This window comes from Passer montanus, unplaced genomic scaffold (genome assembly GCF_014805655.1).
Source record: "Passer montanus isolate IOZ18808 unplaced genomic scaffold, ASM1480565v1 scaffold10, whole genome shotgun sequence".
NCBI lineage: Eukaryota > Metazoa > Chordata > Aves > Passeriformes > Passeridae > Passer > Passer montanus.
Genome location: NW_024356505.1, coordinates 19890482 through 19903890, shown reverse-complemented (window position 1 = coordinate 19903890; position 13409 = coordinate 19890482). Strand labels below are relative to the sequence as shown.

Genomic DNA, 13409 nt, shown 5'->3' with positions numbered 1-13409 from the left:
AAAAAGACCTTGGAAACCCATGTTCTTTCCCAACAGTGAGACCCTCCCTTTGTAACACAAGGTCCCAGAAATGCCAGCATCACTGCAGGGCTGGAGGGCAGCAGCACTACTAGGGACAACAGATTTCCAGCCTCAAGTGGAGGATTCCCACACCCCAGCCAATCACTGCCTTTGCCAATAACACATATTTCAAGAAGAAATACCTTATCTCGGGAATAGCTGGGGTAGGATAGACTCACAGCAAGGCATGAGTTGCACTGCTTGTGCAGTATTTGCCCAAGCAGTTCCTTGGGCAAATACTGCACAAGAGTCAAGACAACACTGACAGATTTGTCTGATGATAGACAAGTTTCCATGGGAAAAATGTGATCCTAAGTTTGTGTTGAGGTCCTTCTTTCATGGTTTCATCAGACCCTTGGCACCATGCAGCCAATTAGACTCATGGCAGCTCTGCATTAGTCCTGATGGATGATGCTAAATAGCCCCGCTGTAAGCAGGTCAAACAGTGTGCATGTATGAAATCAGTGCCTGTCTTAGCTACTCCAAAGCATGGCTTCTCCCTCCTCCACAAGGAAACAACCCTTTCCAGGAGGTCAGCAGTGTCAATTGGGGCCTCTGAGATGACATAACTCTAGCAAGAACTCCCTTTTCTCCTTCACATTGGACATCATGAACAAACAGACAGTTTGGGGATTGTCACATGCCCTGCACTTTGCTCACATGGTCCCATAAGGAATGTGAGTCCATGGGTTTTCAGGTGGCATCTGACTGATGCTCCGCTCTGCAGCTGCCTGCACACAAGGAATCTGGGATGTGACACTGCTGCTGCCGTGAGGGAGTAAGTTCATAGGGCAAGAAACAAATCACTTAACACAAGCCTTTGCATCCAGCATGACAGGCAGTAAGATATCAATGCAGATAGAGGATGTCTACTAATGACACTACTGATCACTCATCACTGAGACACCACCAAGCCAATGCACAGTACTTATCTTCTGACCAGATTATAGGTTTTTCCTTTCTTTCTGCAGACCATTACCAGATGTCTCACAGGCTATGGGAATATGGTCTCTAGATGGGGACTTAGATGATCTGGCCACCACAGAGTCTGACCACTTTTAACAGCCCAGGAGGTAAGAGAGACTTAGGAGCACCAACTTTGACCTCCCTAATTCTCCCCTTCTCTCCCTAGTCTCCACTGTAGCTCATCACTTTCAGCATACAGCTTTCCAGAAAAAGAGCTCTTCTTCTAGCATAATGTTGATCTTATCTTCTCAATCAAGTGTTTCATATTTTGGGCTGTTTTCTAAAGATGTCCAATGTACTCCAGAAAACAGAGGAAAGCAACTATTCCACAGCAAAATGCTGAGGCTCTTTGGCATTGCAGAGCACTGTTGTAACTGTGTAATTCTCCATGGATATATTTCCCATGTTACTATCCCAGCCCTTCAAATAATGAGTTCTGTCAAGGTGATGTGACCATGGATATATTTCCCACTGTCAGTTACTATCCCAGCCCTTCAAATAATGAGTTCTGTCAAGGTGATGTGCAGAAGCAAAGCCAGTACTCAAGTGAGGCCCTGCTGTACTTGATGATCACAGCCCCAGAGGCAACACAGGTTGCCACTGCTTGGGACCATGAATTTCAGGCAGATACCTCCTTTTTTTGGGTGGACAGACATAGCATCTTTCCTCCTTTGATTCCTGTCTCAACATCATCTGGGCTTGCTAGACTGACATCTAAACTTGACATCACAGCAGCAACATATTTGACCTTCACCACCTCTCCCTTTACTGCTCAGGGAATGATTGTGCTGTGACTGCTCTCATTTATTCACAGAGAACCAACCCTGGAGCTACTGTCACCTCAGCCTCTGCAGCAGCTGCCAGACCATTCCTCCTCAAAAGGCTTAGGCATGAGTTCCTCTACTACAATCCAAGTAAACAAGGCAGGTGCCACCATCACTTTCAGACCCTCCCAGTTCTTCAGGCCTATAGCTTTTGGACCTTTGCCTGTATCTTACAGAGCTGCTTATTCTGACCCTGTCCAGACCTGAACTTTATCCTAGGCTCTAACCCTCCCTAATCCCTATTCACTCTAATTGTCACTGGCTTTATAACCATCTAGGGTACAATTTCCTAACTAAGCCTTCTGTCTCTGTCTCTTCTTCAGTCTTCACTAACATCCAAGTTAAGAAGAGTGGGGCAGGAGATTTTATTCTCAGTGGATAAGATTCAGTCTTATCCCTGGCACTTCGTTCTAGAGATGCTTTTTGGTGCAGACATAGTTCTGTCACACCTGGAGAGAGCAGGCAGGCAGTCCTTGAGAATGGCACAAGGCATGAAATGTCTACATAATAAAGCTTAGTGGGTATGTGTTACCTCTATGTGCATGAGAGTGACATAAGCATCCCTCAAAGCAAAATGTTGGAATTGTGCTGCCTACCAAGCACAGACATCCCATTCAGGACATGGGTGTGTTAAAAATTGTGGAGAAGTCAAGGTGAATCATTGCCATGCACCACAATGTCTAAACTGACACTGGATGCTTGTCTACTTTAAGTTCTAAGTCATAATCTCAGTGTCCTGTGAGCTGAGGGATTCCAAAGCATCTTACCTACTTACCTTACCTGCTATATTTCACACACACAGCACTCTGTTCCACTGTGGAGTGAGGACAGATTGCCCTGTTCATGTCATGCTAAGCAGTCCTATTCATTTTGTCTGTGTGGAAGCAACCTCCTTCTTCTGGAGTGAAATGTATAATTGATTTTATTTTCTAAAAGCCTGGGTATGAAGACCACTTGTCTGCTGAATTTCAATTTGCCTTGTCTTGGTGGAACAATCTGTGCTGCCATGTCTTTTCCCTTAGGTTTCCGTGGTACGATGGTTGCTGTGTGTGAAAGCTCATAGCATTCAGTAGAAATTTTTCCCAACTCCTCTAGTATTTATTTTTAGATTTCAATGAGAATAAAACAAGCCCATCTACAACTCTAGGCAATGACAGCTATTTGGGATCAGAAGCAATGCTGAAATAATCATGCTCACACAGTGCAACGATAAATTCCCTTAACCAAACAGCACTTTGAAGCAGTGGAACAAGCCCACCTCAGAACTGCTTTATCAGCTATCCCCTTTTAAGAAGATTAAACTGTTATATTTCTCTGCTGCTGCTTTCATCTTCCTTCTGTGAGTGTCATCCAGGCCTCCAGGCAAGCATAGCTGCTTATCCTCATCTGGAGACTTTAAGTCAGGAAAAATGAGGCTAAGAGAAAAGAAAAATTACAGACATATTTGTCAATAAGCAGTGAGTATGTATTTAAAGAGCGTGGTTAAAAAAATGGAAGCCATGGCCAGGGCTGGATGCCTCAGGCCCCAGATGAGTGGTTTTCTAACACTGCAGCATAAACTCAGAGCTAGAACACTGCTTGAAAACTTTCATTGTACACTGACACATTGATAGTGTCCACAAAGACTATCCATAAAGATCCAGATCATTACTGTAATTAGCACCTGCTGTTGTTGTGTCTGTAGATGGGACATTAAAGCCAGAATTTTCTATTAATTCACACCAATTATTCCATCCAGTTCATGGTTAAGGCATAATGAAAAGGCAAGCAAAGATGACTGTCTTAGGCAGGACAAAGCAGGAAAAATAAGGGACATTTCAAAGAGGCATTTGAGATTAATACTTCCCTTTAGAATCTTCTCTACATAATGCACTTCTACTTTCAATCATATAAATAATTTGCCATAAGGTTCAATTTATTGTCAAAAATAGCACTTATCTGCTTTCATACACTTTAATACATTATTTTCATGTATGAAATTCATGCATCACCTTGTATGATTTTAATTTGGGTAAAGCTAAGCTTCAATTTAATATTTGGGAGGTCTCAGGAATCCTATAAAGGAGTAGCATGCTTTGGTGTTTGCAAAAATGCAAATTGTTGTTGTTTTAAATCAAACATCAAGGTGTGGACTTCAAACCACAGGTGGTATGGGGAAATGAGACAACCTTTTATAAAAAGAGCACAATAATTGTAGAGATAACTGGGTGCTGCTGGTAATTCTGTAATCTCAGACATTTCTTTGTTCCCTTCAACAAAACTATTGCGTTCTCAGGAACTCAAAACAGAAGTGAGTGGAGACAACAGTGTAGTTTGGTTTTTAAGAGAGCATTTCAGAATCTGTGTCCCTTAAACTGTTCAGTCCTGCCTGAAGCCCATTTCACTTCCAGGCACTGCCACTCAGGTGGTGGAACTCTCCTTCTGCAGCTTCCTCAGTAATTCAGAACATGAGCACTGTAGCATAGCACAGTAAAATCCTCCAAGCCTGAAGTGGGCTCCATGCTGCATGACCATTGCCAGGAAGTGTCTCCCAGAATGTTCCACTTCCTTCCCAGGTTAGCTGCTTGTTTCCAAGCCTTTCCCAGTATACTGACTCTTTTCAAATAAAAGGAATTGGTTGCATTGCATAGCAAGCACCTGCTATTTAAAAAGACAGTAACAAAATGTCTGGAGCCTTTCTTTCTGGCAGGCCATTTCTGTACCTTGATTACAAGTGCAAAATCAGAAGAATGGGGAATTATGTGTTTTAACAGTCAGAGTCCCAGATGTAAAGGCAAGTTCATGATTCCTGTTTCAGATGTACAGAACTGTTGAATTTTAGGACAACAACTTTTTGGTGAAATGTTGTAGGAAAATGAGGAACAAAGCAAGAAAAGAGGCTTAAAAAAGAGCCTGTCACTAAAATAATTGTTTCTAGGAGCACACAGTTGCAACATGTTTGGAGAGTAACCCAAATCCAGAACAGCATGGAGCTCACCCATGTGCCACAGATCTCCCTTTACCTTCTACTTGTATACATCATCTCTTATTACTGATGTTTTTTCTGAGAAAGAGTTTAACCTTTTTAAGATATGTTTGAGTTTTTGGCTTTGTACATGTGTTTTGGCAAAGATCTTGAAACTGGCAATCTACCAATAGGAAATCAATTGACAGAGAATTAGTGGCTATGTACCAGGTAGATTTAAAGTCTTCCTTTTTAGTCTCGAATGTATTATGGATATTCAGACTTGCGGAAATTTCAGCTCAGTGATCTGCTGGGAGATCTAACTGATTTCAGCAAATAGTAAAAAAAGCTCTCCAATACTTTCCCATTAACTCTTTTCCTTTTTAACTGAGCAACCACCCATACATTTCTTACATGAGTAAGTAACTCGTTCCCTTGTGAAGGAAAGATTTCTGAAGCCATGTGGAATAGTGCCCTATAGTGACCTTACTGCTGCAGCAGTAAACCTCACTTCAGAAGTGATATTCCTCACTTTTTCTAAAACTTGCTTTCATTCTGCCTTTTGATCCTTTGTTTAAATCATTGCTTTTGAAAAGCTGGAAGGCATTTTGTAACATCCTCTGTTATTTGCCAAGCCTAGGTTATGCCTATCATGCAAAGTGTCTAAAATGTGCTGCCATTTCCACTAAGCCTTAGAAATGTCTGCTTTGCAATTAATTTTTAACCTTCAAGTGGCACAAATTTCCTAGAGGGTTTGCTCATTTATTAATGCCCGCTGTGATGCAGGAGTTGCTGGTGCCTAAGGCAGGGAAATGCAATGCACTAGTAATTATTACTAATTATTTGTCTTATGCTGCATCATAAACAGTTATTAGTTTGCCAGAGCAACTTATACCCATCTTCATTAATAACTTAAATGTGAACAACTCTATATAAAGTAACTTCAAAAAGAAAACATGTCAAATTGTTTTCCCTTGAACGTTTCCAATCTAGCAATTAACCACACATTGCACTTATTAATGTGCACAGAATCCCTCCTTTAGCTTACACACATTTTACCTGTGTGTAAGCTACAAGAGTGGAGACAGGCAAACAATAAATTTTTGTAATTTTAATAGCCTTTTTCTACACAATCCATAATCTGTGATGGACCTCAAACTTTCCCTTAATCTTTGATTTCTCTCCAGATGACAGCATGGTGGCTGTGTGTCCATGTACAACTGACCTCTGCTGCAGGGAAGGCAGCTTGTCAGACGTCTGTAATTGCTGGCCAGTTTGCCCTCTGTTGTTCTCATAAAGCAATCTGGGGCTACAATAACCACCTTCTGAACTCACAGAATGAGAATATAAGAGTTTTGAAAATAATCTTAACTCTGTGCTACTGCACTTTCACCTGATGACTAAGAATATGTAATCAGAAAATGCTACTAGCAGAATATATTGAGTTATATATAATATATATATATATTAAAAAATACATATATAATATATATATATATATATAATGTTATGGATTCGTGTGTGTGTCCATGTACAACTGACCTCTGCTGCAGGGAAGGCAGCTTGTCAGACGTCTGTAATTGCTGGCCAGTTTGCCCTCTGTTGTTCTCATAAAGCAATCTGGGGCTACAATAACCACCTTCTGAACTCACAGAATGAGAATATAAGAGTTTTGAAAATAATCTTAACTCTGTGCTACTGCACTTTCACCTGATGACTAAGAATATGTAATCAGAAAATGCTACTAGCAGAATATATTGAGTTATATATAATATATATATATATTAAAAAATACATATATAATATATATATATATATATAATGTTATGGATTCGTGTTTAATGAGAAAATGTAGAATTAGTGGGGTACACTGAAATAACTGGATATTTTTCATTAAAATGAGTTACAAATACACTATTGGTCATAACTGTTTTGTTTTGAAAAGGGAATATAATAATATCTTCTTGGTGCATGAAGATTTTATCCCTGCCTTGTAAAATCAGTGACAACAGAATTTGCATGCCTAGAGCAAGAAATCCACAAAAATGGTGAGGCCTTTTGCAGTGGAAGATTAGAGAGGACAATGGTGAGATTGAGGTCAAAGGGGACAGAGCATCACTTCTAGGGAAATTTGTTATTCCTTCAGAAAATAACAATTTGTTATTGAATCCTTCAGAGAGCTTCTTAACTAGGGTGCTCATAAATTTTTCTTGAGTTCCTGGAGGTTGTTACTTGTAGGGACACCTAGCCCGTACTACCTAGGATTACTTCTCTCCAAATTTCCTTACAACAGTTTATTCTGAGGAAAAATTTGTGGGTTTGTTAATATACTACCCTGGCCACTGAAGTTATTTCTGAACTCCTCTCTACACAATTCCCCATTTTTAAATCATAATTTTACTAAATCTGTTGTTATGTTTGATGAGGATTTTTAAACAATTTCTCCTTGACACATACATTTCCATCCTTTATTTTTTATACTTTCAAAAGACTGAGTTACTTCTGGGAAATGTGACTATAACAGATATCAAAATTGTGTCCCATTGAACTGGGGTTTACAGGATTTTTTTAAGAAACATCTCACGTAGTTATTACTAGAACACAAAATACCATTACTCTGTAACAAAAAATTCTAGGGCTTAACAAGCTCTGGAAATCCATTTAAGACATCTATTAGTATGTCTGGTATCATACAATGTGATGTCATGATATGTGTGTGATACCATGGCATCACGGTTATATGGATGGGACAGCATGTTAACAATAGCAGGATCTCATCAGGCCCATGGAGAACCAGTCTCATCTGTCAATTCAGGAATATTAAATGACTCCAAGGCCCTCTTAGGTCAAGAATAATTTAAAGCAATCTGCTGAGTTTGCAGGGAATTTGCAAGTGACATGCAATTTAAAGGAACCTAAACTATTTGCCATTTATGTTAAAGCTAAGGCAAACACTCCAACACTTTCAAAAGCAAAAATCAGTTTCTGAAGTTCAGTTTTGGGTGTCTGATATTGAAAGGGCCTTGTTTTAATAAACAGTTGCAAACCAAATGCACCAAACTCAAAACTTTTCAAATTGTGCATTTAAAACTACAGGTTTTTTTTCCCACATGCTACAACCTGCAGAAGCAGATGTTGCTCTTTAGGGACTTCACAGGAAAGCAAAAGATTCAACTCCAGTTAAATTGAGAAACTGTTATTTCATTACTGTATCCTCACCAGCAATGGAAGCTTTTGCTGCTCTTCAGGATTCTTTGTCTCCTGGTCAGGCACAGTCTGTCTAGGTCTGGCAGGAGCTGGAGGTGATGTGAATCCTTTAAGGCTTTTCATTGGGCTGGGTATACCTCACTCTTCCCAGGACAGGCCCAGGACCTCGAATGACAGTGGCTGCAATTAGTGTTTCCCACCAAAAGAAAACAAGAGATGAGGCTCCAGGGACAGGGTTCTGGAGGGTACCTCATGGACCAGAGAGATGGACAACAGTATGTCCAGGACACCAGGTTTTAAAGAACAAACCATGGTACCAAAAGGTACGTGTTTTCCTCATGTGTGAGGCAGCGTACCTGTGTGCAATAAGGGAGTGGGAAGCTGGGTTATCTACACTGGAGGTGGGTGCTATTTGCAGGAACATGGACTATCCCCAACAGCTCTGCTTGGCACTTCTCCCCCAGGAGCTGCATATGTCAATGTCTGGAGAGAAGCAGGGGCAATGCTGGAAGTCTGGCCCTCCTGTCTGGTACCTGTACCCACGAATGGTGAGGAAATAGGGGCAAAAAAAAACCTCTGCCTTTGGGCAGCCTTGTCCTTACTTAACCAAGAAAGCATCTGTTCTGGAGCTCTCCCTGTTCTTCCAGAGAGGGCTAAGCAGGAGCCGGGTGCCATGGCAGTTGACCAGGCTGCTACGGGGCTGATGGCCAGGCTGCCGTGGGGGTGATGCTGAGGCTGGCCTGGGGGGTATCTTAGGCAGCTTAGAGGGTGGTGGCTAAGCCTTTGTGGGGCTGCCAGCTGCTGCCGTGAGCGTGGTGGTGGGGATGCTACTTCGGCTGTCGTGGGGCTGCCGGCTGCTGCCGTGCGATGGTGTCAGGATGCTGTGGAGGTGGCGGTGGATGCTGCCTGGGCTGTCGTGGGGCTGCCGGCTACTGCCGTGCGATGGATGCTGTGGAGGTGGCGGTGGATGCTGCCTGGGCTGTCGTGGGGCTGACGGTGAAGCCGGCGTTGTGCTGACAGCCGGGCAGCGCATCTGCCTTCTCGGGGCGCAGCCTGCGCCGCTGTGGGGGTGACATCGCGGAGCCGAGCGAGCGCCCCTCAGGCCGGAGTTGCGGGGGGCCGGGCGGGGACACCGAGCCGGCCCCTCGGCCGGCACCTGCCCCTGGCCCCGCGGCCCCGCCCCGGCCCGCGGGCGGCGGCGGGGGTGTCTGCACCGGGGCCGCGCGGGCGGAGGAGGAGGAGGAGGAGGCGGGAGGAGGAAAGCGGCAGCAGCAGCTCTCGGGAGGAGCCTGTCCACCGTGAGACAGCATATTCAGCCGGCGGCGGCGGTCCTGCCGCAGCGGCGGGCGGCGCAGCTCAGCTCGGCTCGGCTCGGCAGGGCGCAGCTACTGGCAGCAGCCCTTCAGTCAGCGGGGCATCCCTCTGCTCCCCCGGCGGCGAGGGCTCGGTGAGGGCTGCAAGGCGCCGGGAGCGAGGGCTCGGTGAGGGCTGCAAGGCGCCGGGAGCCGCTCCGCATCCCCCGGGCGCCGGCGGAGGTGAGCAGCCCGCGGGGCGGCGGGGCCGGACCGGAGGGGCGAGCGGGGGCTGCCCTTGGGCCCGGCGCTGGCGGCGGAGGAGCGGGGCGGGAGTCGCTCCGCGGGATGCGCAGCGGCCGCGGAGCCTGGTGCGGCCGCCGGAGGCGCTCCCCGGGAAGGCGGCCCCGGCCGGGCGAGAGAGCATCCCCGGCTGGGCGAGCGGGGATCCCGGCCGGGCGAGCGGGGATCCCGGCCGGGCGAGCGGGGATCCCCGGTTGCCAGCGGGAGCGGCCGCCCCCGCCGCGGGCGGACTCTGGCAGCCTGGCCGCTCGTCGGGCTGAGGGCTGCGGTGAGCGAGCCTCGCCGGCCCCGGCACCTGCTCCGCTCCCTGGGGCGCCTCTCGGCCCCGGTTGCGAGTGCTTAAAGCAAAAGGGGGTGGTAAAAGTTTTTCATCTATAATTCTTCTCGCAGTGCGAGCGGTAGCGGGTTTGCTCAAGTCCAGGACGACAGCGGACAGTAAATAAATCTTTCTCCCTTCTTAAGGTCATTCCCTAAAAGGGTGAGAAAAGGAGGGAGTCAGCCAGAGGCCTTTTTTCACTGGTAGTCCAGTGAAATAGATTTTCAAAAAGATGTTATTGCAGTTACATCATCCCAGGAATCCCCCATGGTCAGCAGACAACATAAGGCCCCAGCTTTCCTAGACAAAGCCCCTGTTTTATGGACTGAAACAAAGTTTTTCTGTCAATATTGCCATTGACAGAAAGTACAGATTTGAGCTATAAATGCATATAACATAAGGATTCTTGGCAGATCAAGCAATCTAGGCTGCTAATATAGAGGGCATGAGATGGAAGCACCTGACATGAAGTTGGCATGTGACTTTGGCAATTGCACCTGGAAATTCATCCTGACATACAATGTTTCATCGGTGCTTCACTTCTGCTTGAGGACTTTAAAAAACATTGGAAACTGCACTAAATATAATGAAAGCACAGGACTGCAAAACCTGTTTCAGAATGGAAACCCCAGGTCCCAGGACTGCCTGTCTCCTGATAGATGGTGTTATCAGAGCAATCGGGGAATTTAATTTCTGTTACTACCAATGGCTTTGTTGAAGTGCCTCATTTGTTCTTGCCAAGTTAATGGGGAAAAGTTACATGTTTGTTATTCTGATTCTTTTAAGCTTTTTTTTTTCATTTGAGATGGCATCTCTAGTAACATTCTCCATATTTAGTGAAGGCAGATAAAATTCCTTTTATAATTTCTCTGCAGCATTTTTCTGCAAGAATGGGTTTCTTCAGTACAAACTTTGGGGCTGCATCTGGGTGTTCTCCCCATGGGAGTGCTCAGTGTGACACCAGTGCATCCTCTGCTTTGTTTTCTTTTCCCAAATTTATCCATTTATAGTTTGTAAAAATACAAAATGTGTTGTCCCTTCTGTACCTTCTCTGTGAACAGACTGTTTTAAGATTGGGACTTACTAATGGCCTCCTTGTTAAGCAGGACTTCTGAGGGCCAGGTATGTGGAGATCCAAAAGATGATTTAGAGTTAGATTGGCTAGATTTCTCTCAGCTCTAAGCACCTCTGCCTCTAATAAGTCTACCATAGAAATTCACTAACTGTAGTGCTGCCTTATCCACAGCTTAGGAGAGGAATCTTTAAAGGAGCAGCAATAAGCCACACCTTAGACATGCAGTAATTACTGGAAGTTTGGAAATCTGACTACTCAAATAATAGTCAGGGAAATAGTCTTTTGTACCCAGCAGATCTTAAATTAAGAAGCTGACCTTCCAGCTCTTTCTATAGAAGGAAGGGCAGTGAGCTACCCTCCTTTGTGGTGCCTTTCAGTGGCCATTTTTTTTCATTATTGAAATGTGTTTGTTTTTCAGTGTATTTTTCCAACTTCACGTTTCTGGTTCCTGTTATGCCTCCCATAGATAAAAGCCTTGCTTTAGCAGCTGTCTTCAGTGTAGGTACTCTAAACCATGCAACAAGAACTTACCTGCCTTATTTTCAAATAAATTAACATATTCAGTCCCTTGGTCTTATTTTCTTTTGTAAGACAGGTTTCAAAAAGCATTCCTTGCTGCCCTCTGTTTCCCAGCATGCAAGAAGAGAGAGGGGGAATACTGGACAGAGCTGGTGCTCTGTCTGACAGGCTGTGTTAAAGGCACCACCATTGCAGGATATTGGACAATGATGTGAAATGGGCTGGAAGGGAAAAAGATAAGGGATTGAAATAGAAAAAATAAAAGGGTATAGAAAGGCAGTATTGTTTTTGAAAGCTTTATTTACTCCTGCTGGTGTATCAGTAAATCATGTGGTATCTTTCAGCTCCTCAAACTTAATTTCTCACAGAGATTTTAAACATACTTCTGGTTACTCTCTAGGACTACTCAGGCTTATTAACTGGGGCTATGCCTCAGGTGCCCTGTTGAGCTTCTTTGGCTTGGTCTGACCAGCAGCAGAAGTAGTAATTAGGAATCTTTCAGAGTTACCTACACCTAGTGCCAAAATGAATTGCTGCTTGGAGTTGGTGGTGGGATGTTAACAGCCTGATCCTCCTTGTCGTTCCCCTGGGCTTTAATTTTTAGAGAAGTTGGAGGGAAGTAGCACTGAAATCCTCACTGAGGTGCACAGTGTAATTAATATCTGCAGAGATAAGGTCTCAGGCTTTCTGCAGCCATAGTCAGACCTAATGACCTCTCAGTGCAATACTCATCTGATACTTACTGATTTTATTTTAAAAACCTTAAATGAAACAAACCATAATGACTCTAGATGTAATCTGTGTTTAAAAGGGACATTTTCCAGCCAAAATACTGATGGAATATGATGGCAAAATGCCCTTTGTAAAGACGCAACTTGTGTTAGTAACATTGTGCTTTTGCCAGTGCAGTTTTATTTCTGTTTGTCAGGGTAACACAAGTCCTGCAGGTGAGTACACATTTACCTGTCCATATGGGGGCTTGCATGTCAGATGAGGGCTCGAATGGTCTTCCTCTCAGCTGTTTGTAAGCAGGCAGAAATGGTGATGCAGGAATGGTACTGCCTGACAAGGAGACCCTGACTCAGTCTAAATCTCAGATTGATGCAATATGTCCCTTTGCTACTTGCTAATAATCCATCTAAAAGTGTGCTGGCTCTTTTTAGTTAGAGTTGACATTGGGAGCTGTTGTTCACTTGGCCATCTGCAAGCCTCAAAATAAGACAGTATGCATGAGCTTGCTCCCCCAATACTGTTCATTTTACGTGGCATCATCTTGCCAACTTTTCTGGGAAAATGGCTACTTCCAGGCAGATGGCAGGAGCTACAGGAAGCTGTGAAGCAGACTAATGTGTGAGCCACTAGATCTTACAGTTACAAGACACCTCTGATAATCTGTGACAGGTGATGTACCAACGCCTCCTGAGCTTAAAACTGTACCCCTTCTATTTTTACTGTGAATTTTCAACACTTTTTGTTGCACCTTTTGAGGCAAAAGCATGCTGATGGGTATCTGGGAGTGCAGTGCAGCATGGAGAAGGCATGGGGCAGGAGGGATGGTTTCTTGAAGCCTTGTGTGGGCAGCACACTCTAACTGCATTTAAGTTTAAGGAGAGAGGTCTCAGCCCTATCACTGCTGACAGTAATGGGAGTTTCTCTCTGACTTCTCTGGTGGTGAACCGAGCCTATAGAGTGATGGCAGAAGTCAGCTGCCCTCATTGTTTGAAAGCCATGATGCTTCTCCAAACAGTATAGAAGGAAATGAAAGCTTTGCATTGACTTAACAGAGTTTTTATGAGTCCCTGTCTAACTGCTGCATTGACCTGTGTGCAGATATCTGTGTTACCTGATGAATAATAGCTACCTAGATGTCTCTTGTGACTCTTGGCTCTTAATCTTACAGTGA

The 13409-nt window shown here is 44.4% G+C and overlaps 1 protein-coding gene across 8 annotated transcripts in view; it reads left to right on the top strand.

Moving 5' to 3' along the window:
- Positions 1–9266: 9266 nt before the first annotated feature.
- Positions 9267–13409, top strand: part of DYNC1I1 (dynein cytoplasmic 1 intermediate chain 1) — a 186185-nt gene continuing 182042 nt past the window's right edge. For 3 of the 8 annotated variants that reach the window (XM_039704853.1, XM_039704844.1, XM_039704872.1), the window contains exon 1: positions 9274–9536. The gene's annotated coding sequence lies outside the window, so the exon portion shown is untranslated. Of the gene's footprint in view, positions 9537–13409 lie in introns of all 8 variants that reach the window. The other 5 variants (XM_039704894.1, XM_039704876.1, XM_039704863.1 and 2 more) reach the window with 4 other exon arrangements.